The sequence below is a fragment of the Heloderma suspectum genome, chromosome 1, assembly GCF_057233095.1.
Source record: "Heloderma suspectum isolate Gila_16-S chromosome 1, 16-S_ref, whole genome shotgun sequence".
Taxonomy (NCBI): Eukaryota; Metazoa; Chordata; class Lepidosauria; order Squamata; family Helodermatidae; genus Heloderma; species Heloderma suspectum.
In genome coordinates, this window is record NC_139458.1 from 189,041,620 (window position 1) to 189,065,345 (window position 23,726).

The following is a 23,726-nucleotide window of genomic DNA, read 5'->3' on the forward strand; positions in this document are numbered from 1 at the left end:
ATAGCACGCCAGGCCTTCCTGTCCTGCGCTCTCTCCCGGAGCGTGCTCAAGTTCATATTCATTGCATCCGTGATATGACTATGTATAAACTTACTCAGCAAGTGCAGTGAGCAAGGAATCCTAACTTGAAGAATGATATTACGACACCATTCCGTTCATTTCCTATGTTGAGGCACTCAACAGTTCCAACAAAGTACCTGGGGTTTTTTTTCTGATTAATACGCATAAACACACAAAATGGCACACACTTACACATACTCCTTTTATATGTTGTTGAACTTGTATTTTTACTTTCATTCAATATTGAGCTCCCACTTAGGTCGTTTTATTGTAGATGTTCCAAAAGCATATCTGTTATAGACTAAGATTTATAATTAGTGAATTCTTTTGTTCCCTTAGTGATTTTGATTTATGATGTACATTCCTTTTATTGCCTTTATTTTGTTAACCTTATTCCAAAATAAAATAAAATTTAATGAGGAAAAAACAAAGAAATAGTAATAGAGAAGGAGTCTGGAGTTTCCTTCCATGGCTGAAAATCAATTATCCTTGTAAAGAAGAAAATAGCCAATACCCTCCTGTAGACACAAAGGTGTGTGAGTCATACAAAATTGAGGCTACAATCCTATGCACACTTTCCTGGGAATAAGTTGCATTGAACTCTGAGCAGGCATGCATAGACTAGCATTACAAGTCACTTCTCAACAGTACCTCAAGATGTACCGCAAGATGTTCACCTTTTAAAAATCAAACCAAAGCCCATCCTTAGGCTCTGAAAATCCCTTCTGAGAGATGCTAGGTTGACGCCCTCCCTGTTGTCCTTCTGCCACCAGACAAAGCCATTAATATCCAGACAGGTCTCTGGCATGTAAGCTGATCTGCTGCTGAAGGGGTTTCGAAGTGGTTGTGTCCTATTTCTTTTATTGTTGTATTTCCAAGTACGTTTTTATGGATTTGTTATACGCTATGTTTAATTAAGATTATGTTTTCAACCTGTATTTTATTACTGTTAATCGCTTTGAGCACCATTTTTGGCAGAAAGGTGGGAGAACAATCAATCAATTAAATAGGCCCCAGCCTAGTCTCAGCACCTCTGTTCTTGTGCTTTGTACCTTTATTCAGGACACAGGTACACGCCAAGAAAAGGCAAGAAACGAAGCTAGACAATGTAGTGTGACAAACCACAAGCAGATATGCACTGATACTAAAAGTAGCAATAGCAAAGAAAGGAAGGGTGGGAAATTGGAAAGAAAACAGAACAAAACAAGAGGAAATTACAATACAACTTGCTGAAAAGAGTTAATTGCATCATTTACTCATCCCACTTCCTTTTTTCCTGCAGCCTTTCTCTCTCTCTCTCTCTCTCTCTTTCTTTTATCATGCACCTATTTATTGTTCTTTCAAACAGGTTTGTTTCCACTTTATTGGAAGCATAATTCTTCAGCATACCTAGTTAAGAGTGTCTATTCAGAAGTCCCACTGAGTTCAAGCAGATTTACTTCCAGGTAAGAGTGTATAGGATTGCAGCCTAAGTCACAGCAACTCACAGGTTTTTGTGCTACATCCTCATTGCTTAGGCCTGAAGCCCATCTCCGGAGATCTGATAGTCACTTAGCATACTAGAAACAGGGCCCAGCTCATTTGGGTGTTGATGAAAATGGGAGCAACCCATCTGCTGACAACTTGTCTGTCTGGTCCATTTCAGAACCCTTCCCAAAGGGGAACATTTCAAAAACAGCTGGAGATCTTATTGCATAAACCAGGGACGGACAGAAGGTAGATCCCTGGGTGATTTGGAGTAGATGTGCAAGGATTTTTGACTTCCATTGTCTAACAGTGGCATCAACAAAACGACCCCCCTCCCATGCCTAAAATTATACTGCTGAAATGATAAGATGCTTGGGGTAACCGGGAGTGCCTGTGGAAGGGCTGTGAGCTCCATTCAGTTCTGGCACTCAAAACAAATCCCTGAGCTCAGAATTCCTTAATTGTTTTCCCTAGGTCCAGTTGGTCGATCTAGGAGTTGGGGCGGGGGGTAGATCCCACAAGCCTGAAGTTTGCCCACCCCTGGTATAAACCACACAATAAATATAAATCTATAAAACATAGGAAGCTGCCTTATACCGAGTCAGACGGCTAGTTTATTGACTTTAGTATTGCCTACACTGACGGACAGTTTCCAGGGTTTCAGGCAGGAGACTCTCCTGGTTTCACCTGGAGATGCTGGGGACTGATCCTGGGGCCTTCTGCATGCAAAGCAGGTGCGCCAACAGGCTGCAGCCCCAGCATCTGTACACATGTGCAAGTAGGAAAATGCTTAGCTTTTAATTTGAAGGAAAAGAAAATGGAGAGGCATTCAGTGGCCGTTGGCTCCTACCCAGTTGCTAACATCTGCTGGTGACAGGCAACTGCAGGAGGTCATGGCAAGCATCAGATACTTATGGGAAAAGCTTGCAGATCATGGACTTAAAATTCATGAGCGCATTTTTAGAAAGCACCACCAACAAAAACCAGGAAGTTCAAATGACTTGTGTTAGGCAAAGAAAATCTGAGGCATTCTGGCAAATCAAGCATTAAGAAGTTAAAGCTCCACAAACAGCACCGTCTATTGCAACTTGGCAAGCGGGCCAGTTTGTCTGTTTGGCTTGCTGGCAGTTCCTAGCCTCTCACTTGAAGCGAGTTGCAGCTCACTCCAACGCGGCACGCTCGAGGTCCTCTGCAGAGCCAGCAAAGGTCCATTTGCGGTGTCAGGGCTGCGTTGCTCCCCTTGATGTTCTCCTTAGCAAGCGATCAAGGTGCAGGGAGCAATCAGTGGAAAGCAAAACCAAATATCCGAGCTGGGAGAGCAGCTACCAGCTTTCTCCAGGCCTCCCACCCACCCTAACTTCTCTCTCCTTTTTCTCCAGACACACAGATCCTCTGGCCAACATCCACAGATGCCAGGGTGGCAGAAGGTATCAAGAAAGGGGCCCTTAAGCAGGCGCAAACGTCTAGGTTAGATGGGCAACTTCCTTGGGAATGTAACATTACGCTAGATTTTTTTTGTTTTTTGAGACAATAAATCGGCAAGAATCGGGGATGCTAACGCGGATTCCCACGCCGGAACCGCGCTGCTGTTTCATTTCGTTTACAGCAACGCACTTCTTTAAAAAAGAAGTCTCTCCTGTCACGCCCCAGTGTGTGCGTGTGTGCGGGGGGGGGGGCACTTAAAGCGAGGCAGGGATCTCGGGGCGATTCGGACACGGTGGCCTGTTTGTGGCCAAGCCAGGGCATTCGCGCCCTGCTCCCACTTGCAAACCCCTCTCGACTAGCGGCTGCTTCTGCCCGCGCTTCCTCCCCGACGGAAAGCGAGGAGCAACAGGGACACCGGCCCGTCGGGATCTGCAGTTGGAGATGCGGGCAGGGGGCGAACACGGGCTCGGGTGCCCCCCCTCCCCTCGGCTTTCCTTCGGGGCGAGCGGATCGAAGCAAGCAGCAGGAGCGGCGAGAGTACAACCGGGGCGATCGCTCCGCTACAGCCCCCTTGACCAACCGGAATCTCACGTTAACAAACGAACGAACGAACTTACCGCGTGATTATTAATTGTGTGCTGTTGGTGGTGGTGGTTTTTTTTTTAAAGTGTGAAGAATGCCAACCTAAACTCCTACTCGCTCTTTTTCCTCCTTCCCGGAGCCATTCAGGAGGTGCCAATGGCTAAAGCCCCTCCGGAGCGAGCCACAACGAAGAAACCCTCCCCTGCCCAACCCCTTCCAGATGTTGAGGGAAAGCCAGCCAGCCAGCCAGCCAGCCAGCGGGACTCGGCTGCCGACGGTGTCAGATGGTAACCCTTTAGGCGGGGGAGCCGGCAGGCCCGCCCCTCGGCAGGCCCTTTCCTCCTCCTCCTCCTCCGGTCCAGCCGTGCCTTGGGGGTCAAGCAGGGGGAAAGGCCGGGGGCAGGGGGCGAGGCGAGGCGAGGCGCCCGCTCCGAAATCGGCCGAGCCTTGCCACAAGCCTCCGCTACCTACTCTACGTCCGAGGCGGGGAAAGGGAGGAGGCCCGGATCGCGCGTGGTGCAGCGGGACTCTTCGCCCTGGGCCTGGGGGACCTCTGGGGGGCAGCCCGCGAGCAGCTCTTCGGCGGCGGCGGAGGGCGGCGGGAGAACTCCGCCCGGGCCGGCGCTGCGTCGCGCTCCCCCGGCTCCGCTCTCGGCACACAAGTGCTGCTCCCCGCCGCGGCGCCCCAGCGAGCATGGCGCAGCGTGCGAGCACGCCCAGTGCCGCTCCGAGGCGCCCCCTGCCCTTCGCCCCGGGGCGCTGCGCCGCGCAACAAAAGGTCGCAACCTGCGTGCGGCCTGGTGCGCGGGCGCGACGTGAGCCCGCAGCTACGTGAGCTCAAAAGCAACCAAACGTTCGCATCAAAGACGGGGATCCTGGCTCTAGTTTGGGCTTTATTTTATATGCAATCTTTCTTTCTTTCTCTCTTTCTTTCTTTCTTTCTCTTTAAACGCACATCTCGGTGTGCTTCTAGTAGTCAGCATGCAAGACAACGGAGCGGGAGGCGTCCGCAGCTGGATTTGGCTTCAAAGGGAAGCCTGAAGGGGCAATTTGAGTTGCTCGACCGCTGCTGCGAGGTTCATGTTCCCAGCAACTCTAGGGGCAGCTGCAGCCAGGCCCTTCCTGTAAGCATCACGCAAGCTGTGGAACAGACCGCTCCTCTTCGTCTTGGGACTCTGAACATGCAGCGCAGCACGCAGCTGGGGGTCTCTCTCTGATTCCCCAACCCGCCTGTCCTGACCTTTTTGTAACATCTTGCCTGATGAAGAGATCTCAAAAGCTGATCTTTTGATGGGCCTAAGAAAGGTCAAGGGAAATGTGTGCTTCTCCAGATATTGTTTAACAACAACTCCCATCATCCCTCACACTTGGCTATGCTGGTTAGGGCTGATAGGAGTTGCAGTCCAACAACATCTTGGAAAGCCACATGTTCCCCATCCCTGTATTACACTAACATGGATGGATTTTGGAAATTTTTGTTTTGGGCAACATGGCTACCTTTGCTTTTTCTGTGGTTGGCTGCCTGTGGAAGACCAGGCAGGCTTCCCCAGCCTGGTAACTTCCAGATGATTTGGACTACAATTCCCAGCATTTCTGATCGTGATGGGTGAGGCTGATGGGAGTGGAAGTCCAAAACATCTGTAGGGCAGCAGATTAGGGAAGGCTGATGAGGCCCCTTGACCCAGTCCTGCACAGCTCTTCCTTTATTAAACAGATCTAATGGTAGATCTCCCCTTCATGGATCACTGCCTTGTTCTGGCGAAGGGGCTTGCATAACTCAGTGAAGCCATAAGCTATGCCATGCAGGGCCACCCAAGACGGACAGGTCATGGCAGAGAGTTCTGACAAGATGTGGTCCACTGGAGAAGGAAATGGCAACCCACTCCAGTATTCTTGCCAAGAAAACCCCATGGAACGTATCACAAGGCTAAAAGAGATGACGCTGGAAGACGAGCCCCTCAGGTCGGAAGGTGTCCAATATACTACTGGGGAAGAACAGAAGGTATTTCCAAGTAGCGCCAGAAAGAGTGAAGCGGCTGGGTCAAAGCCGAAAGGACACTCAGCTGTGGATATGTCTGGCGGTGAAAAGAAAATCCAATGCTGTAAAGAACAATATTGTTTAGGAACTTGGAATGTCAGATCAATGAATCAAAGTAAGCTGGAGGTGGTCAAACATGAGATGGCAAGATTGAACATCGACATCTTGGGAATCAGCGGACTAAAATGGACAGGCATGGGCGAATTTAATTCAGGTGACCATCATATCTACTACTGTGGGCAAGAATCCCGTAGAAGAAATGGAGTAGCACTCATAGTCAATAAAAGGGTGGGAAAAGCAGTACTGGGGTACAATCTCAAAAATGATAGAATGATCTCAGTACGAATCCAAGGCAAACCATTCAACATCACAGTAATTCAAGTCTATGCCCCAAGGATTGAGGCTGAAGAAGCTGAGGTTGATCGGTTCTATGAAGACCTACAACACCTTCTAGAACTAACACCAAAAAAAGATGTCCTCTTCATCATAGGGGATTGGAATGCTAAAGTAGGAAGTCAAGAAATCACCGGGATAACAGGCAGGCATGGCCTTGGTGTACAAAATGAAGCAGGACAAAAGCTAATAGAGTTTTGCCAAGAGAACATGCTGATCATAGCAAACACTCTTTTCCAACAACACAAGAGGCAACTCTACACATGGACATTACCAGATGGTCAATATCGAAATCAGATTGATTATGTCCTTTGCAACCAAAGATGGAGAAGCTCTATGCAGTCAATAAAAACAAGACCTGGAGCTGACTGTGGCTCAGATCATGGGCTTCTTGTTGCAGAATTCCGGCTTAAATTGAAGAACGTAGCGAAAACCACTAAACCATTCAGGTATGACCTAAATCATATCCCTTATGAATATACAGTGGAGGTGAGGAATCGATTTCAGGGATTAGACCTGATAGACAGAGTGCCTGAGGAACTATGGACGGAGGTCCGTAACATTGTTCAGGAGGCAGCAACTCAATCCATCCCAAAGAAAAAGAAATGCAAGAACGCAAAGTGGCTGTCTGAGGAGGCTTTACAAGTAGCTGAGGAAAGAAGGGAAGCGAAAAGCAAGGGAGAAAGGGGAAGATATATCCAACTGAATGCAGAGTTCCAGAGAATAGCAAGGAGAGACAAGAAGGCCTTCTTAAATGAACAATGCAAAGAAATCGAGGAAAGCAACAGAATAGGAAAGACTAGAGATCTCTTCAAGAAAATCGGAGATCTCAAGGGAACGTTTTGTGCAAAGACGGGCATGATAAAGGACAAAGAAGGCAGTGACCTAACAGATGCAGATGAGATTAAGAAGAGGTGGAAAGAATACACAGCAGAACTATACAGGAAAGATCTGAATGTCCCTGATAGCCATGATAGTGCGGTCACTGAACTTGAGCCGGACATCCTAGAGAGTGAAGTCAAGTGGGCCTTAGGAAGCATTAGTAACAACAAAGCTAGTGGAGATGACAGTATTCCAGCTGAGCTATTTAAAATCCTAAAAGATGATGCTGTTAAAGTGCTGCATTCAATATGCCAACAAATTTTGAACACTCAACAATGGCCACAAGACTGGAAAAGGTCAGTTTACATTCCAATTCCAAAGAAGGACAATGCCAAAGAGTGTTCAAACTACCACACAATTGCGCTCATTTCACATGCCAGCAAGGTGATGCTCAAAATCCTACAAGCTAGGCTTCAGCAGTATGCGAACCGAGAACTACTGGAAGTACAAGCTGGGTTTCGAAGAGGCAGAGGAACTAGAGATCAAATTGCCAACATTTGCTGCATCATGGAGAAAGCAAGAGAATTCCAGAAAAACGTCTATTTCTGCTTCATTGACTACGCTAAAGCCTTTGATTGTGTGGATCACAACAAACTATGGCAAATTCTGAAAGTGATGGGAGTACCAGACCACCTTACCTGTCTCCTGAGAAACCTGTACGAGGGTCAAGAAGCAACAGTAAGAACCAGAGATGGAACAACCGAGTGGTTCAAAATTGGGAAAGGAGTACAACAAGGCTGCATATTGTCACCCTGCTTATTTAACTTATATGCAGAGTACATCATGAGAAACGCCGGGTTGGATGAATCACAGGTCAGAATTAAGATTGCTGGGAGAATTATCAACAACCTCCGATATGCAGACGATACCACCCTAATGGCAGAAAGCGAAGAGGATCTCAAGAGCCTCTTGTTGAGGGTGAAAGAGGAGAGTGCAAAAGCTGGTTTGAAACTCAACATTAAAAAAATGAAGATCATGGCATCTGGCCCCATCACTTCCTGGCATAGAGAAGGGGAAGAAATGGAAGCAGTGACAGATTTTACTTTCTTGGGCTCCAAGATCACCGCAGATGGTGACTGTAGCCACGAAATTAAAAGACGCTTGCTCCTTGGGAGGAAAGCTATGGCCAACCTAGACAGCATAGTAAGAAGCAGAGACATCACCTTGCCGACAAAGGTCCGTCTAATCAAAGCTATGGCTTTCCCAGTAGTAATGTATGGCTGTGAGAGCTGGACTATAAGGAAGGCTGAGCGCCGAAGAATTGATGCTTTTGAACTGTGGTGCTGGAGAAGACTCTTACGAGTCCCCTGGATTGCAAGGAGGTCAAATCAGTCAATCCTAAAGGAAATCAACCCTGAGTGCTCATTGGAAGGACAGATACTGAAGCTGAAGCTCAAATATTTTGGCCACCAAATGCAAAGAGAACACTCTCTGGAAAAGACCCTGATGCTGGGAAAGACTGAAGACAAAAGGAGAAGGGGACGGCAGAGGATGAGATGGCTAGATAGCATCACCGATGCAATGAATATGAACTTGAGCACACTCAAGAGAGAGAGCAGGACAGGAAGGCCTGGCATGCTATGGTCCATGGGGTCACGAAGAGTCGGACACGACTGAACAACAACAACAACAATGGTAGATCTAGGATATGCATTTTAACTTCTGCTCAATATGGCTTATTCACAGCTAAGTGAGCACAGGCATAAAGCCCAATACTATGTAAATTCACTCAGAAATCATCCCATGATTTCAATGGAGCTTAAGGAAAGGTTCCTCCTGTGCAAGCACCGAGTCATTACTGATCCCTAGAGGCATGCCGCTTTTGCTGGCGTTTTCATGGCAGACTGTAGCGGGGTGGTTTCCCATTGCCTTCCCCAGTCGTGACTACCTTTTCCCCAGCAAGCTGGGTACTCATTTTACCGACCTCGGAAGGATGGAAGGCTGAGTCGACCTGAGCCGGCTACCGGAGACCCGGCTTCCGCTGGGATAGTACTCAGGTCGTGGGGAGAGTTTCGGTTGCAATACTGCCGCCTACCACTCTGTGCCACGTGAGACTCTCAATGGACCTTACTTCAAAGTAAATCTGCATAGGATTGTAGATTGTGTTCCAAATGTTGGTATATTCCATAATTAACTACTTTTCTTAAAATCCTATGTTTCCTCCAAGGATCCCAGAGTGGTATACATCTTCCCACCCCCTTTTCTATCCTCAGAACAATCCTGTGAGGGAAGTTAAGCTAAGACTTTGTGACTAGTCCAAGGTCACCCAGTGAGCATCATGGCCAAGTGGAATTTGAACCCAGGGGCCTGGCTTCATGGGTGATTTGCTGTGGATTGGAACCATTTGGAGGTCATTTGCAGCACATGAGGTCGTGGCTGCTCTACAGCCACCCCGGAGTTTCCCTGTGGGGGAGCTGCACTTTTGAAGAGTACTATGTTTTTCTTTAATTCAGCTCCCCTGTGGTTCAGCTGCTGTGATCCCCTCCCTCTGCTTTAAAATCGGTATGATTGGGTCATGCGTAGGGGTGTGTCTTTCACCTGGCTGTACCCTTGGTAACTAGAATACAGCCTGCCTTTCCAACTCCTCAAGGCACTGGAGCGCTCTTCTGTGCCTTCTGAGTTATGCTGGACTTCCTTTTTGCCAGTGGGAGTAACTAGCCTCCATTTCCCAGCCCCACCCCCTTGAGAGCCATGATTATGTGCTTCTCTGATGCTTGTATTACTTCCTAGCTTCTCTGCATGGAGGGGAAGTGCTGGCTGGAATTGCCTCCCTCTGCTAGTGCTGTTGTTGCTGGCTGCCTCCTTTCCTCCCTCACCTGCATTCTTTAGTTTTCACTGTATCACTGTATGGCTACAGCAAAATACAGGGGCTGCAGGCTCCTGCTCCTGGCTACCTCCTCTCATTAGATAGCTAGTACAGTGGAGCTCCAGTTCTCTCAATGGATAAAAGATGTTACAGATTCTCAGTGTGGGGAAAGCAGGCAACAGAGGCTGCAGACTGAGAATGGGTGAAGCAGCTAGATCAGTGTATTTACTCCCTGGAAAAGAAGAAAGGGGGTGGGAACTCTAACTCCCTGACTGTTGGCTGGAATGGGGTGAAACTGCGCTGGTGGGATGCTCTCATGGGGAGCCTTCAGATGCTGCTGGGGATAATAATGTGATAGCCTGGACGGGGTGGGAAACAAGCCTCTCTCATTGGTTAAGCAGCACCTGCAGGGTTGATGACATTCAGTTCTACTCCCAACCTGGAAATATGTTGTTTTCAAGTGCTGTGTGACCTGTGAAAAGTGGATTTTAAAGTTACAGTACACTCTGCTTTTCTTGCTTCATGTGTCCCTGACAGACCAAAGTCGATTCCATGAAAATCCAGATAATACTCCAATGTGCTTCTCATTCTGTTGTCATGAGGATTCCTCCCCTTTCCCTAGTCTTAGTTCAAAACTTTAACCACCACACTAGCTTCCTACCAGTATTTCTAGCATGTCTCAGTCCCTTAACTGAGGGACTCCTTAAAAAAACTATACATACTTAAAATTGTCACAGATCTACACTCACCAAATTAAATACATTGCCTTTAAAACTACCAAAACGCACATTAACTGGCATTTTCTATTTGTGCTGTCCAAGTAGTAACTTCCATCAAGAGAGTTGCAACCCTTTCCAGGCCAGAATGTTGTGCCTTTAACAGCTGCATGGCAAGCAGAAATTTTAACAGCTGCAGCTTTTCCTGCTATGGAGACGGTGCAGTCCTAGGAAGTGTCACCTGTGGAGTTCTGATTCCCCCCACCCCACCCCAGGCAGCTGCTAAAGAGCCAGGATCTCTGCCAGGAGGAAACAATAAAGGGTGGCAATGTGTTTTCTCCAGCTGTTCTCTGAAATTGACTAAGGGCTGGTCATTTACAAGGAAAGTTAATCCTCATTATTTCCTGTCAAGTCTTGCAGCTATAGTCTTTTAGCCTTGTGCCTTGTCATAGCCTTGCGCTTCACATTAGTTAATCTGGAAAAATTACCACCTCAGTTTGTTTTGTTTTGTTTTATTAAAATTTATATCCTGCCTTTCTAGGCAAAATGCTCACTCTAGGCAGCTTAAAATATCTTAGATAAACATCAATAACAAAACAATATTGATATAATCAAGCAATAAACCAACAACATCTTAAATAAAAACAATAACTTTGGGTGAAATCCAGTTGTGTTTGTCTGCTGACAGGGCAGCAATTGCCAGGGGAATGGATTCCCACCCATCCCATTCAGCCCCTCACACCTCCCCAAATCTGCTCTTGCGGGTTGGGGGACTTTCTGGAGCAGATGCTACTGTAGGTTGGAGAAGAGAAGGGAAAGGTCTGTTGCACAAGCAGAAGTCCGCTTGTGTGAATGCAACATTGAGTGTAGCACAAGGCAATGCACATACATTCAATAAACCGAGAATACTAAAAGATAAAAATAAAAAAGAGAAAAAAGAGCAACAAAATAAAACAGGTAGAGGAAAACTAACTTTAAAAAGTGCTCACCAATAACAATAACTTTATGTTGTTTTTATGTATTTATTTAGTACATTTCTAATCAGCCCCAAAACTAATGGTCTCTGAGTAGATTACAAACAGTTAAAAAAAACCCTAAAATGCCATATGACAGTTAAAATATAAAATACAATACAAATATTTAAAAGAATAAAATAGAATATAATGCAAAGCAATAAACAGCACAGGAATCAATAAAACAGCCACAGTAAACTAGAACTAGGTCTCTATAAATGATGGGCAATCCCTTCAAGACAGGGCCAACAGAACGCTATCCTCAGAGCAAAGAACATAATAAGGAAATGGAACAAATAATAAACAACCCCTTAAATCAGCCTTCCCTAAAATGGCACACGCCAGATGTGTTGGACTGTAACTTCCATTATTCCAAGCCAGCGCGGCCATTGTTTGCTGCAAATGATGGGAGTTGTAGTCCAACATATCTGCAGGGTGCCAGTTTGGGCAAGGCTGCCTTAAATAACTAAGAGTTGCCAGAAAATTTACCCAGAATGATTGTTTCAAATCCACAATTGCCAGCTTAAAAGCATTCAGTAAAAGGATGATGAGTGTAAAAAGCACCACCTATTTCTCAATTTCACAAACAGGTCATGCCCCTTCCGGAAACAAGCATCTCCGGTAGTTTGGGGGCTTGCCCCTCGAAGCGCCACATCACAGTGGTAGGGGAGGTCTGTGTGTGCACTGGGATGGGTGGATCTGACCGCCTGTGCAAGGGCACCATTGAATCCTGCCCAGAGTCCAAGTTTCTACACCTCAGATAGACTGCTCCTGTAATCCTAAAACAAGTCAGTTCAGAAACGGTTGTGCAAGCTGCTGCCCAACCAGCAGCATTTGGCCATAATCCCCTTTCGCTTGTTTTCTGCACCACCAGCAGCACTATCCAGTGGCTGAATGTGCTTTGCTGTGTTAGGCTGCAGGCAGAGAGGCTGCTTTGCAGTTCCTCATCGGCACTGTGCCTGCAGCCCAACACGGTCAAGTGCAAAGCAATGAAACAGACCTGTTTTCAAGGCAGTAGATGAAAAGCCAGACACAGGCCTGCTCGTCTACCATCTTGAAAACATGACTATTTCAAACCGAGAAGAAAACCCCCCCAAGATGTACAGTTTAATGGTATGTCAATATTACTTATTTTCTTACTTTAAATATTTGTGTCCTGCCCTCCCAGTGGCTTACGAGTGTTTTAAAAACAAAATATAATCCAATATATATTACGTGACCTTTGAAAATTATTGTGAATAGTCTGTCCAGAATGTGCCTGGCGTACATTCTAGTTACACTACTTGTGGTTCAGATTACATACATTTATCTATACTATAGATAACTAAAGGATCACAACCTCCACTGATCACTTGCCCCTTCCCTTCTCTTTCCGAAAGTAACCTCAGATCTTTCATATTAATGATTCCTATGGATGGTTCTACCTTTGGGCAACAGGTTGGATTGGTCAGTCTTGGCATTTCCACCACCTCTATGTTCCTTGAATGCTGTTCTGAAACTTGCTAAGACCTCCATTTCTATGGTATATGTATCTATGACGTGTATAAGAATTAAACATGGTACATGCTGTATATCTTTCCTTCTAGACCACCACTCTTGCCCCTCCATCTTTCCTTTCTGCCTTTCCATTGGTAGACTAAAATCTGGGTTTTGAACTCCTCTGTTTAGAAGTTTGTCTTATTTATCTCAGGGAGAGTGACATTCATGAAACTGCTTTATCCCTGGCAGATCTAGATGAGGTGTTTTGCTAGGAAGAGTTCCTCCCACCTGTACCCCATGTCCACTGATCTCCTGAGAGTTTGTCATTTACTCTTTCCCCTGCTGTCAATGGCCTCGATTACAGTCATGGGGGTAGGGAGGCAGCGATGCTCTGGGGATACAGATGCCCAAGGCAAAGGGGCAGCAAGGCAGCAGAAATAGAGAGCCATTAAACAGTAGGAAAGAGATGCTGTTGCTGGCTCTGCTCTCTCAAGTTGCACTATGTGCAGAGGTGTGGAAAGGTCAATGGCTTCTCCAAATGATGCCCGCAAGCATCCTATCTTGTTTCCCGTAAAATAGCATTAATAGGCAGGCTACACTGCTTTCTGGGTCTTTTGTTTTCTTCCCCTCATACTTCATTCTGTTTTAGTTTTGCTTGAAACAAAAGGGGGTTTAAAACTAAATGCTCTTCTAAAAAAAAAGACAAAAAAAGACTTGGGGGTGTGTGGAACAGACTTGTTATGCCATCGTACAAGTTCTGCTTACTGTGGTTCCAGGCACAATGTCAGAAAACAGGACATTACACTGTAATGTAGCGAAGTTAAATACACATTGTGGCACATTTAGGGTGCTTTCAGACAGAGGGCTCCCAGTGCTAACAATCAAAAGGCTTTGTGAATCTATGCCTTCTTTCCGGGCTTAATGGATTTTTTTTTTCTTGTAAGAAAAAATATGGGAGCAGCCATGGGAGGGGGTTGCTGGCAGGCTGTTAGGTACAGAGCAAGGAAGACGCTTCACCCCAGTATTTCTTATGAGATGATACTGTCACTTTAAGTAGTTCAGCCTGGCGCCTGATATAGAGATGGGCCTGGGCAGTTTGCATGTCCAGCTGAATGGAGAAAGTACTTGGTAAGCAATCTTGCCATGAGGTAATTAGCATCTGGTCACATACCCAGGATGGAAATTCAGCAATATGATTCACTCACCTGCCCTAGATGGTGTGCTTCACAATTAGATTAGGCACAGTAATCAGAGAGTAGAGAAGAATACACCCCAGGCACGGAGTTGCATACCTCCAGGGCGTGGCATAATTAGTGATGTGTCTTGGTTGGGCAGAAGTTCCCGCCCTGATGCATCACAAGCACAGAGAAATTCCGCCTTGATTAGATTTAGCCCATCCTGAGCTCTGTTGAGATCACTGATTGCTCTGCCCAAGGGCATCTCCACACCAGCCTAAAATGCAGCATTTAAAATGGGGCTTTCTGCTTCCATTTTAAATGCAGGATCACGACAACTCTCTTTTTCACTTTTTCCCCACCCCCTTCCCCCCATCTGAGTCTTCCATTTTCATTGATCTCGTGCCTCTTTTTGCCACTTTTACTGTTCACGGAGGAAACTGAAGCAGAACACAATGGGGTAACTTGATAGCTCATTATCTGCGATCTATTTAAAAACAGAACAAAGGGCATTTAGTGCGGGAGATGCCCTGGAGGGACACGGCGCCCTGTAAAGAGTCCACAAACTTCTGTGAAGGAGTAATCTCGATCGCAGGATAAAAGCTCCGTGTGAAGAAAGCGCAAGAGTCTTCTCCCACTCTTTTGACGGTTTTGTCTAAGTTGGACTTGGAGCCTCTGTCCATTTATAGCCTTTGTTAAAACACTATGGACCCTGGACTTCAGTGTTCTGGTGATCCCTGCCAGTTCCATTGGCTCACAGAACCTGGTGATCCTGCTAAAATCACTTCTGTTGCACAGCAAACCCAGTTTTCCTGGCTGCCCCCATTGGCTTTTACTCCTCTCTGAAATCACTTTAAGACATGGGACCCAAGATCCGAGCCTTGTAAACCCACCTTCCCAGAACACCTTTCCTGGCTCCTTAGTTCTATGCTCTAGCTGAAGCAGCTTTCTCAAGGCTTCCTTCTTCACCACAACTGCAAGAGTTTCTCTGTGCCCCAGCACCATCTTCAGGAAGCATTGAACAGGATACTGGGAAAAGTATCTTTCAGGCTCTATCCTATTTTCTGAAGGTCTTTTCCCTGACAAACTGTAGCTCCCACCCCTGAATCCACTTGTCCACAACATCTGGATCCCTGTAAAACTCCATGAATGAGGCAGGGCCTCATTCATGAAGAAAAGCCTCACCTGGAAGCATCCTTGGAACTGTGGGGCATGGAAAAAAGAACAGTAAGAGCACCCCTACTTGTATGGAGAAATAAACTCTGGTTTGTTGAATTGATGGAAAAGCTAATAAAAACAGAGCATGGAGTATAGATCTGAGTCATATATTGATAACTTATATGGCATCTGGGAGACATTTATTAACTATGCTAATTGAAATAAAGACATTACTTCACCTCAGTCAACTCATGGAACATGCTGGAGACACTTGTTAGGATACGATGTTGAAAAAGATGTTATGAAATATTTTCCTTCAACTCAATATATACAATTATAATTAGTGTACTATGTCCTCTAATTAATTTGGATTGACATTGATTGCATGTATGCAGTGTATCCCTTGACTGATTATTGTGTTATGTTTGAAATGATTCGATTTTGATGTGATTGGAAGTTACAGAGAAATAGAGTAGGGTGTCATCAGAATACTGATAATGTTGTAGTCTAAATCCCCTTATGGGTACATGTAGATGTTAAGTAGCACTGGGAACAAGATGGTACCCTGTGGCACCCCACAGGGTTATTTTTATTTTTATTTAATTTTACATAAATAACAACAAAAGGATGCAAAATCCAAGTGTGTATGCGTGTGTGTGTTTTCTTCCACAATTAAACACCACATTTACCCTGCTCTAAAAAAAAATTCAGTGAAAGTGCTCTTTAGACACAGAAGCAAAACTGGACAGTCACATTGTCGTCTAAAAAACCTGTAAACAACCGTGAGTAGGGAAAGACAAGCGAGCATATGATAAATGCTTCATGAAGAAAAACCCTAAATGCAGGAAAAGCCAGTGAGGAAGGGAGCAGAGAGGTGGCAGGAAGAGTGTTGCTTAACCCTTTCCTTGCCTATATAATTCAGCTCCAGATAGCATCTCTCCCCCAAGATCTTTTCTATTGTGGGGTTCCAAAAGTCCAGTGAAAAACTACCTGCCAGGGTTTAGTTGCATGCATTTTCCTATACTATTTACTTTAAGCTCTCCTGCCACTCTTGAGGAAGTTCTACCATTTTCCTTTCCTGCTAAAGGTCATACACATCTATTCTTTTAAAATATGGGAAGATAAAAGTGAATTTTATTTTAATTTTAAGAAAAAATAATGTCCCTAGAAATAGAATTTATATTTGATTTTTAATCTGCAATGCAAACCAAACAAATTCTGGACCAGTTTTCTGGAATTTGCTGCTCAAAATGAACATTTTCAAATGGCCATCATGCCCTGTGCATTTTAAGACATTCCCTGTGGTGCTCCTTCTGGTGTTAGTACTGAATTTTCAAACATGTCCACTGCTGTGTTCACTTTAAGGTTATATTTGTCTCTTTGCTGTAGTTTCCTCTCTCCCAGAGTCTCATGCTGAAGCTGACTAAGCAGTTCCTGTTTCCACGTTGTAGTACAAAGCTGACACTAAAAGACTGAGCTTAGGAAAACAGTGTTTGATATTTCCTCCACTTTGGAATTCTCCATTCTTCACTTTGTGGAAGAGCTAAAGTCCATCCTGGGTAGGATGACCATATTTCTTTGAGACAAAAACAGGATATTGGGATGACAAAAATGGGACAGGGTTATGTAATATGCTGTATTCATGAAAAAGTAAGATGATAACAAAAGTTTTATTACATGAACATATTGAGCCAACAATTATTCTTCAGTGACATAACTCATACAAAAATTTAGGTAGACGTAGAGGGGGGCTGTATTTCACCACGATCGTACCATGAATATTTCTCCGATGAAGTAATCTTACGCAGCAAATTTCGGTCTTTCAATATCTTATCATAAAACTTCTCATACTCCATGACACAATTTTGTTTTACAACTAACATAGCCCTCATTGTCTCAACACTTAATCTAGATTAAGGATTAATCTAGGACTGCAGTGGCCAGACTGCAAAAAATCATAAACATACACCAAAATGAAAAGAAAAAAAAGGAATGAACACCCCGACTGCTATCACAAGCTGGTATATGCTAATGTCCCACCAGAGAGTTCCGCTGTAATAAAAAAAAATAGCTAACAGCCTGTTGAACCGAAATATGACTCTGAAAAGTCCGAATCAAACTGAATGTAGGGCAGAAAGAATCTCTATGGGCGGAATGATGGTAGAAATAACAGCAAGACTCACCCTCCTGGCTCCCACACGCTGAATGGGGCTTAGCGACTGCCTCTTGAATCCCCGCCACTGCAGACAGGCAAGGGCAGCGTCTGATCGTTGCTAGCTCAAGAAGCCTGGCCCTGGCTGGACAAAGTAAATGGAGCTTCCTCTTTCGTCACACTAGTAGTTTTACTGTACACATTGATTAGCATAGAGCCTTATGATAAACGCGTTCAGTTTTTTACAAAAAATTAAAAATGGGACAAAATTGACATTTATATTAAAACGATGGGATGGTCGGGAAATATGAAAAAAACAGTGCTGTCCCGTTTAAAACAGTACTTATGGTCAGCCTAATCCCGGGGCACAAGAGGCTGAACCATGAAAAGCAACATAACTACAACACTAAGGGCAGAATATGGCAGCAAATAACTCCTGCATAAGGGTGGATTTCATCATCGAAATGATTTGTTTACGTTGTTGGTGGATTGCAAAGACTGAACTTTGCAGCCTTTACGCATCTTCCCCATCAAAACACCCTGGTCCCACATTTTAGACTGTGGTCATTTTTAAAAATTATTTCTGTGTGTGCATGAGTATATCATCAGGATGTGGAATTTGTGAGGAACCCAGTTAGTTCTCATGATCCTATTATCCAAAATCATGTTTTTAAAACAATGAAGCTGTCCAATCACCCCCTATTAGGGTCATCTAAGCCAGGGGTGGGCAGAACATAGATCTCCAGATGTTTTGGATTTCAGCTCCCAGCATTCCTTATCACTGGCTATGTTGGCAGGGACACCTTCAACTTCAAACCATCAGGGGTTCAATTAGGGGTTTGCCTTTCACAAGAGGAAGGGACTTTCTGCTAGAGGAAGGGCTCCACTTATAGAAGGTCCTTCCACTCAATTTTTGGGGATCCCCTCCCACACATACCACAGCTCCTCCCATTCGCCAGGGTCTCCTCACTCTCTGTGTAGTATTTTCAGGGGGGTGGAGGGGCTGCCATGGGAAGGAGAGGGTGGAGAATTCTGTGAGCGGAGTCAGGTGATCTAGCATAAATTTGGATCCAGCCCCTGGAGATCTACGTTCTGCCCACCTCTGTCCTAAACTTTACAGTGTTTGGCAACATCATTTGAATATGCAGGGCTTCTGCTGGTGCAAATATGAAGCTGCCTCAGATAGGTCCAAACCACTGGTCCATCAAGACCAGTATTGCCTGCTCTGATTGGCAGCTGCTCTCCAAGGTCTCAAGCAGAGGTCTTTCCCATCACCTGCTGCTACCCAAGCCTTTGGACTGCAATCCTATACTCACTTACCTGGACATAAGTCCCATTGAACGCAATGGTGCTTACTTCTGAGTAGACATGTATAGAATTGCATGGTGGCAGAGCAATCCTATATTTTATTTAACAAATGTATATGCTGCTTGACAAAGCAATTTACCAAGTGGTGTACAATACAAAAATACAATTTCAAACAAATAAAATACAATATAAAAGTAACAAAATGACCACTTCAACAAACAGATATTTAAAGGAGTAACCAGCAGCATACTCAACCAACAAAAATTAAGCTGGAAGAGCTTGAGTGAAAATAAACATTTTTAGCATTGCAATAATTCAGTCTTGAGGTGAACAATGCATGGACCGCTGTGGCAAAGTTATCTCTATCCAGGAACATACATACCTGGTATACCAACCCAAAGTGGTGAAAGGCACCCCTAGGCCCTGAGGACATCTGGGCCTCAAGTGATAAAGAGGAATCCAAGAGTACCCCCAAGCTACAGAAGTGTCCCTTCAGAGGGCGTCCACCCCCATCTGGAGCAGTCTGTTTTTTATTGGCCCTCTTCCAGCTCCTTATTGCATCCATACACTGGCTACAGCCTTGCACAGCCACACCCAATTCTCTGTTACAGAGAAATAGGCTCTGATGTCATCTGCATACTGATAACACTATACTCCAGATCCTCTGATGACCGCTCCCAACGGGCCCATGTAGATGTTAAATAGCACTGGAACCAGATGGTACCCTGTGGCACCCTGCAGTTCTTTTTTTAAAATTTTACATAAATAACAAAAAAACGATGTGAAATCCAAGCAGTTTCTTTCGCTGTCACAATTAAATGCTGCATTTTCCCTGCTCGAAAATCTTGCTGAAAGTGCTCATTTGACACAGAAGCGAAACTGGAAGTTCACAATCATAGAATAGTAGGGTTGGAAGGGGCCTACAAGGCCATCGACTCCAACAAATGGACTCCAAACAATGGGCTCCGTCACATGGAGCTTTTATCTTGCTACCGAGATTGCTTACTCACAGAAGTCTGTGGGTCCTGTGCACGATGCAGTCCTCCTTCAGGGCACCTCCCGCTCTTTGTGAGCATTATTGCGTTATTTTCCATGACAACAAAAGTACAGCATTTTCCCTCCTCCCACCATGGAGTTGATGTAAATAAGGGTATACTGTTTAAAGTTGCTTTATTGCAAATTAAACAACATCACCACCTGGTGGCTCTGTAATGAAACACGTAGGGGCAATCTACATTACAACCTTAAACTGGTTTGAAACCTGTTTTTAGCGATTACAGCTACCAAATATAGGAATTCTGGGAATTGTAGTTCTAGGAAGAGGGGCTGCTTGGGCAGGGGACAGGGGTCTCTAGCAAAGAATTCCCAGTACCCTCATGAAACTGCAGGATCCCTTTAGATAAACCAGTTTGAAACCAGTTTAAAGTTGTAATGTGGATTGGCTCATAGAACTTATTGAGAAGTTTAGTTTTTTAAAAAAGCCACGTGGAAAGGATCCAATCTAATCCCACAAAGATTCAGGAAGCAGAAGCCCCAGTAAATTGCAGGATTTTTAGCCTTGTGTGATGAAGCCCAATGTCACCTAAGGAACCCGTGAACAACCATGAGTAGGGAATGGCGAGTGCCAGATCAATGCCTCATGTAGAAAAGCCCTTTGTTGTAGGTCCCACCTGAATAGATTCTTCAGGCCCTTTGTACCTTCCGTGCAGTCTGAGCTCTTCTTAAGACAAGATACAGCAATTTGTTCCTTTCCACAAACAATAATTTTTTCATTTAAAACAAGGGACTGATCTGACTTTGGAGTGTGCATAAGCGATGTACAGGGTGTTTTTACATGAGGCACTTATCTAGTGCTCATGGAAGTTCATGGGTCCTTTTCATGACATCATCAACTTTCAGTGCCTCTCCTGTTGTTTTCTATGTTTGTTCCGCCATTTTAAAAACTGCCGAAAATGCAGTAGCAACACACATACACCCCGCCGCCAAAAAGCACATCAAAGAGGTGGTATACTTCAAGAACTGAGCGATATTTTTTGCAGCGCCATCTACTGGCTATATAAATTATATATAGAATGTGCCCACAAAGGGGCCTGGGAAAACAGGGTGGGGGGAGGAAGGGGCATGTATTGTGCCCATTACAAACCCACAAAGACTCCAGAAGAAGATGCCTCAGTAAGACTGTGGGATTTTTCCATAATGTAGAGAGGCTCACAGAGAGAAAGAAGCTAATTTGTTTTAGAGGCCTTGGGATAGGTGCCTGTTTATGGCAATTAGTTTTTCTTTGCATGCTTAGAATGAAAAAGCTGTCCCAAGCTATTAAACTGGTCAAAGGAGATGGGCCAGGAAGCAAAACTATATGAAAATAACTAGTCCTTTTTCTTGTTTTAAGTTGCAAAATATGGGAAACTTCCCCTCTTAAAGTGTCTGATCATTTTGTTTTTCCCTTGAGGTTTTGGGTTTTAAAATTCCAATTTGAGTCATACCTGCCCCCAGCACCAATGCTATGAGTAAAAATGCTAAAGTCATGATTTAAAATAAAATCAAGAAAGCCCACCAAATCCCCACCCTCAAAGAAAAGAGTGTTAAAAAACATGAGTATTTGTTTTAAAAAGTAAGTGTGTACCTGGGGAAAAAACTCTTTCTGCCCCTACCCCTCTAATTTTCTCTTTCCTTCATCCTGCCCTCCAGTATTTAGATGCGCTTATCTAGGGCTGCTTCCAGACAAGGCTTTCATTGTGCAGTTGACCAATATACGAGGTCTAGCTGATGTTGTCTTCAAGCTATAACCCACTGGTTCTTCCATCTCTTTTCTTACCAGAAAAAAATCAGTGAGGGAGGAAAAGACAGAATAGCTGCACAATGGCCTTTGGCTGGCTGCGCTAGGAGCCCACCATCTGGAAGCACCCTGGATCTCACAGCTGAAAACCAGACACTTCTTGGCATCGATGATGGTGGAATAAATGTTGCTTGTGCTGAGAATTCGCGCACGCAGGCGTGTTTTAAAAGCAGCAGCAACTATTTCTATGGTCTGCCTATGAAGAAAGCTGGAGGAAGGTACTGTTTGAGAAAAACTGGAGCTGACCCTGTGCCACACTGTTAAAAGGTTGTGCTGTGTGAGGATGACAAAGCGTCAGTGTTATGTCTCTATTTCACAAACATCTCTTAAAAACGGTGAAAAGAGAAATGGCCTTTCCCCTGAGATTTCATTCCCAATGTGTCCTCCATGAAATGTTCACTTATTCTAGTGCCAACCAGCGCATCCCACCGGGGCTACCTTGGTGTGAGGAGAAACAAGACTTGTCCTGACTGAGTAGATATTCTCCACAGAAAATTAGTAGATGTATTTGGAGACAAAGTGTAAGCATTTCCAGCAATTAACATTGCCTTCCCCTTCCTAAACTATATTTATAATTACAGTGTGTGTTGCAACTGGGGAAAAGACGGTATCTTCCTAAGTCATGCAATTCTAGGCATGTTCCCCCTTTGCAAATGAGATGCCTTCTGAATCAATAGGGACGGTTGGAGGAATATCCCCTGCCTGCTACTTCTACTTTTCTCAGCAGGGGCCTTAATTTATGCCAGCTGGTAGAAGACACCCATTGAGAGAGTGGGTTGGAACCTCCCAGAGGACCTCAGCAGTACTGTGTGTGTGTGGACCACCGAGTGAAAGACTGTGATTACAGATGACCATGTGGCAAACAGGATCTAAGGAGAAAGAGAGCAACATCAAGGAAGAGGTTTACATGTTATATAAATGGCATACCTTTATCCAAATTTGCTTTGGTTAAAAACTTTCAACCAAAGAGAACCCATCCTGAGAGACTGCAGAATTAGTACTGCTGAAGACCTGCAATGGGAGTCTTTCAGCTTTATGTCATGCCACTGAAGTTTGTTATTTCCACCATAGCAGTGCTCGTTATGGAAAACTGATGTTACATACAAGTTGGACATTCACCAACATTTTCAGAAATACTACTTTACACCCACAAGAGGGAGCTAGTGACACACAGATTTGAACATCAATAGCATTTATTTGGGCCGCCGGCATTAACACTTTTCCAAATGAATGCTGTTTTTATTTTTTATTTTGAACATTTCAATCCCTTTTTATATAGTCGGATGTTCAATATAGTACAATAAAATGGGTGTCTAGATATTTGCAACATACATTCTCAAAAAAATTCAATAAGAGCAACTAAATAACAGTTTTGCTGATGTGGCTTTAGTATGTGAGAAATTACTTGTAACTGCCATCAACTGGTCTGCTTATCACACATCTGGACATGGGTACAGGAGGTATCTATGCACTTCCTTGCCAACTTACTTTATCCCTGATAGACTGGGAATTGTGTTCAAGAGATCTGTCAATACCTCCTGGCATTGGAAACAATTCCCTATGTGGACCTGAAATTGAAGGTTTTCAAAAACACATTATGGAAACTCGCTTAACAGAAAATAAATTCTATTGAACCCAACTGAATAAACATGATTTGGATGGGCTTGTAAACAAGATACTCAGATGGGAAGTGTAGAGTCCTCATCGGCAACTGTTCCTATCATCTACACATACCACACTCAGCAGTACTTTGTAGATTCAGACCACTGAATCTGGAAACCAGGTTCCTCTGACTGAGTCATTTGGTGCTTACCTTCCCCATTTGTTCAAAAAGTAATGAGGAATGGGCTGTGTGAGAATTCTGCAGGCTTGCTCACCCAATAAATGGCAATCTAGGGGTTGGGAGCAAGGCTCAGGGTTTGTGTAACCTAAACTGGTGAAGTAAGGATGAGCAACAGACAGTGAAATGAATTGTTGGCATAGAGCATTGTTAGATACTTCCTTAAATACCTGGAAAAGACCAAAGTCTTGGCTCATAGCCCCAGTGATTTGATTGAGAAAAATTCTTATTCAGTGCTTTAACTGAAACGGAAGCCACATTCTTCCACATTCACTGTGGGCTTCTCCACATGGGGATTTTATCCTGTGATTGAGATTGGTTACTCACAGAAGTTTGTGGGTCCTTTACTGACGTCATCAACCTCCAGAGCCTCTCTTGTGGTTTCTGACTATTTCC

At 44.5% G+C, this 23,726-nt stretch overlaps 1 protein-coding gene and 1 pseudogene across 3 annotated transcripts in view; one reads left to right on the forward strand and one right to left on the reverse strand.

Annotated features, from left to right (window-relative positions):
- WIPF1 (WAS/WASL interacting protein family member 1) overlaps window positions 1–4,260 on the reverse strand; it is a 92,402-nt gene extending 88,142 nt beyond the window's left edge. For both annotated transcript variants that reach the window (XM_084813322.1, XM_084813258.1), the window contains exon 1: window positions 3,570–4,260. The gene's annotated coding sequence lies outside the window, so the exon portion shown is untranslated. The remainder of the gene's footprint in view (window positions 1–3,569) is intronic.
- LOC146358536 (protein CFDP2 pseudogene) lies at window positions 158–16,621 on the forward strand (annotated as a pseudogene). The gene is made up of 3 exons (XR_014783891.1): window positions 158–3,821; window positions 4,511–7,034; window positions 16,584–16,621. The product of XR_014783891.1 is annotated as a protein CFDP2 pseudogene (transcript).
- The last annotated feature ends 7,105 nt before the right edge of the window (window positions 16,622–23,726 follow it).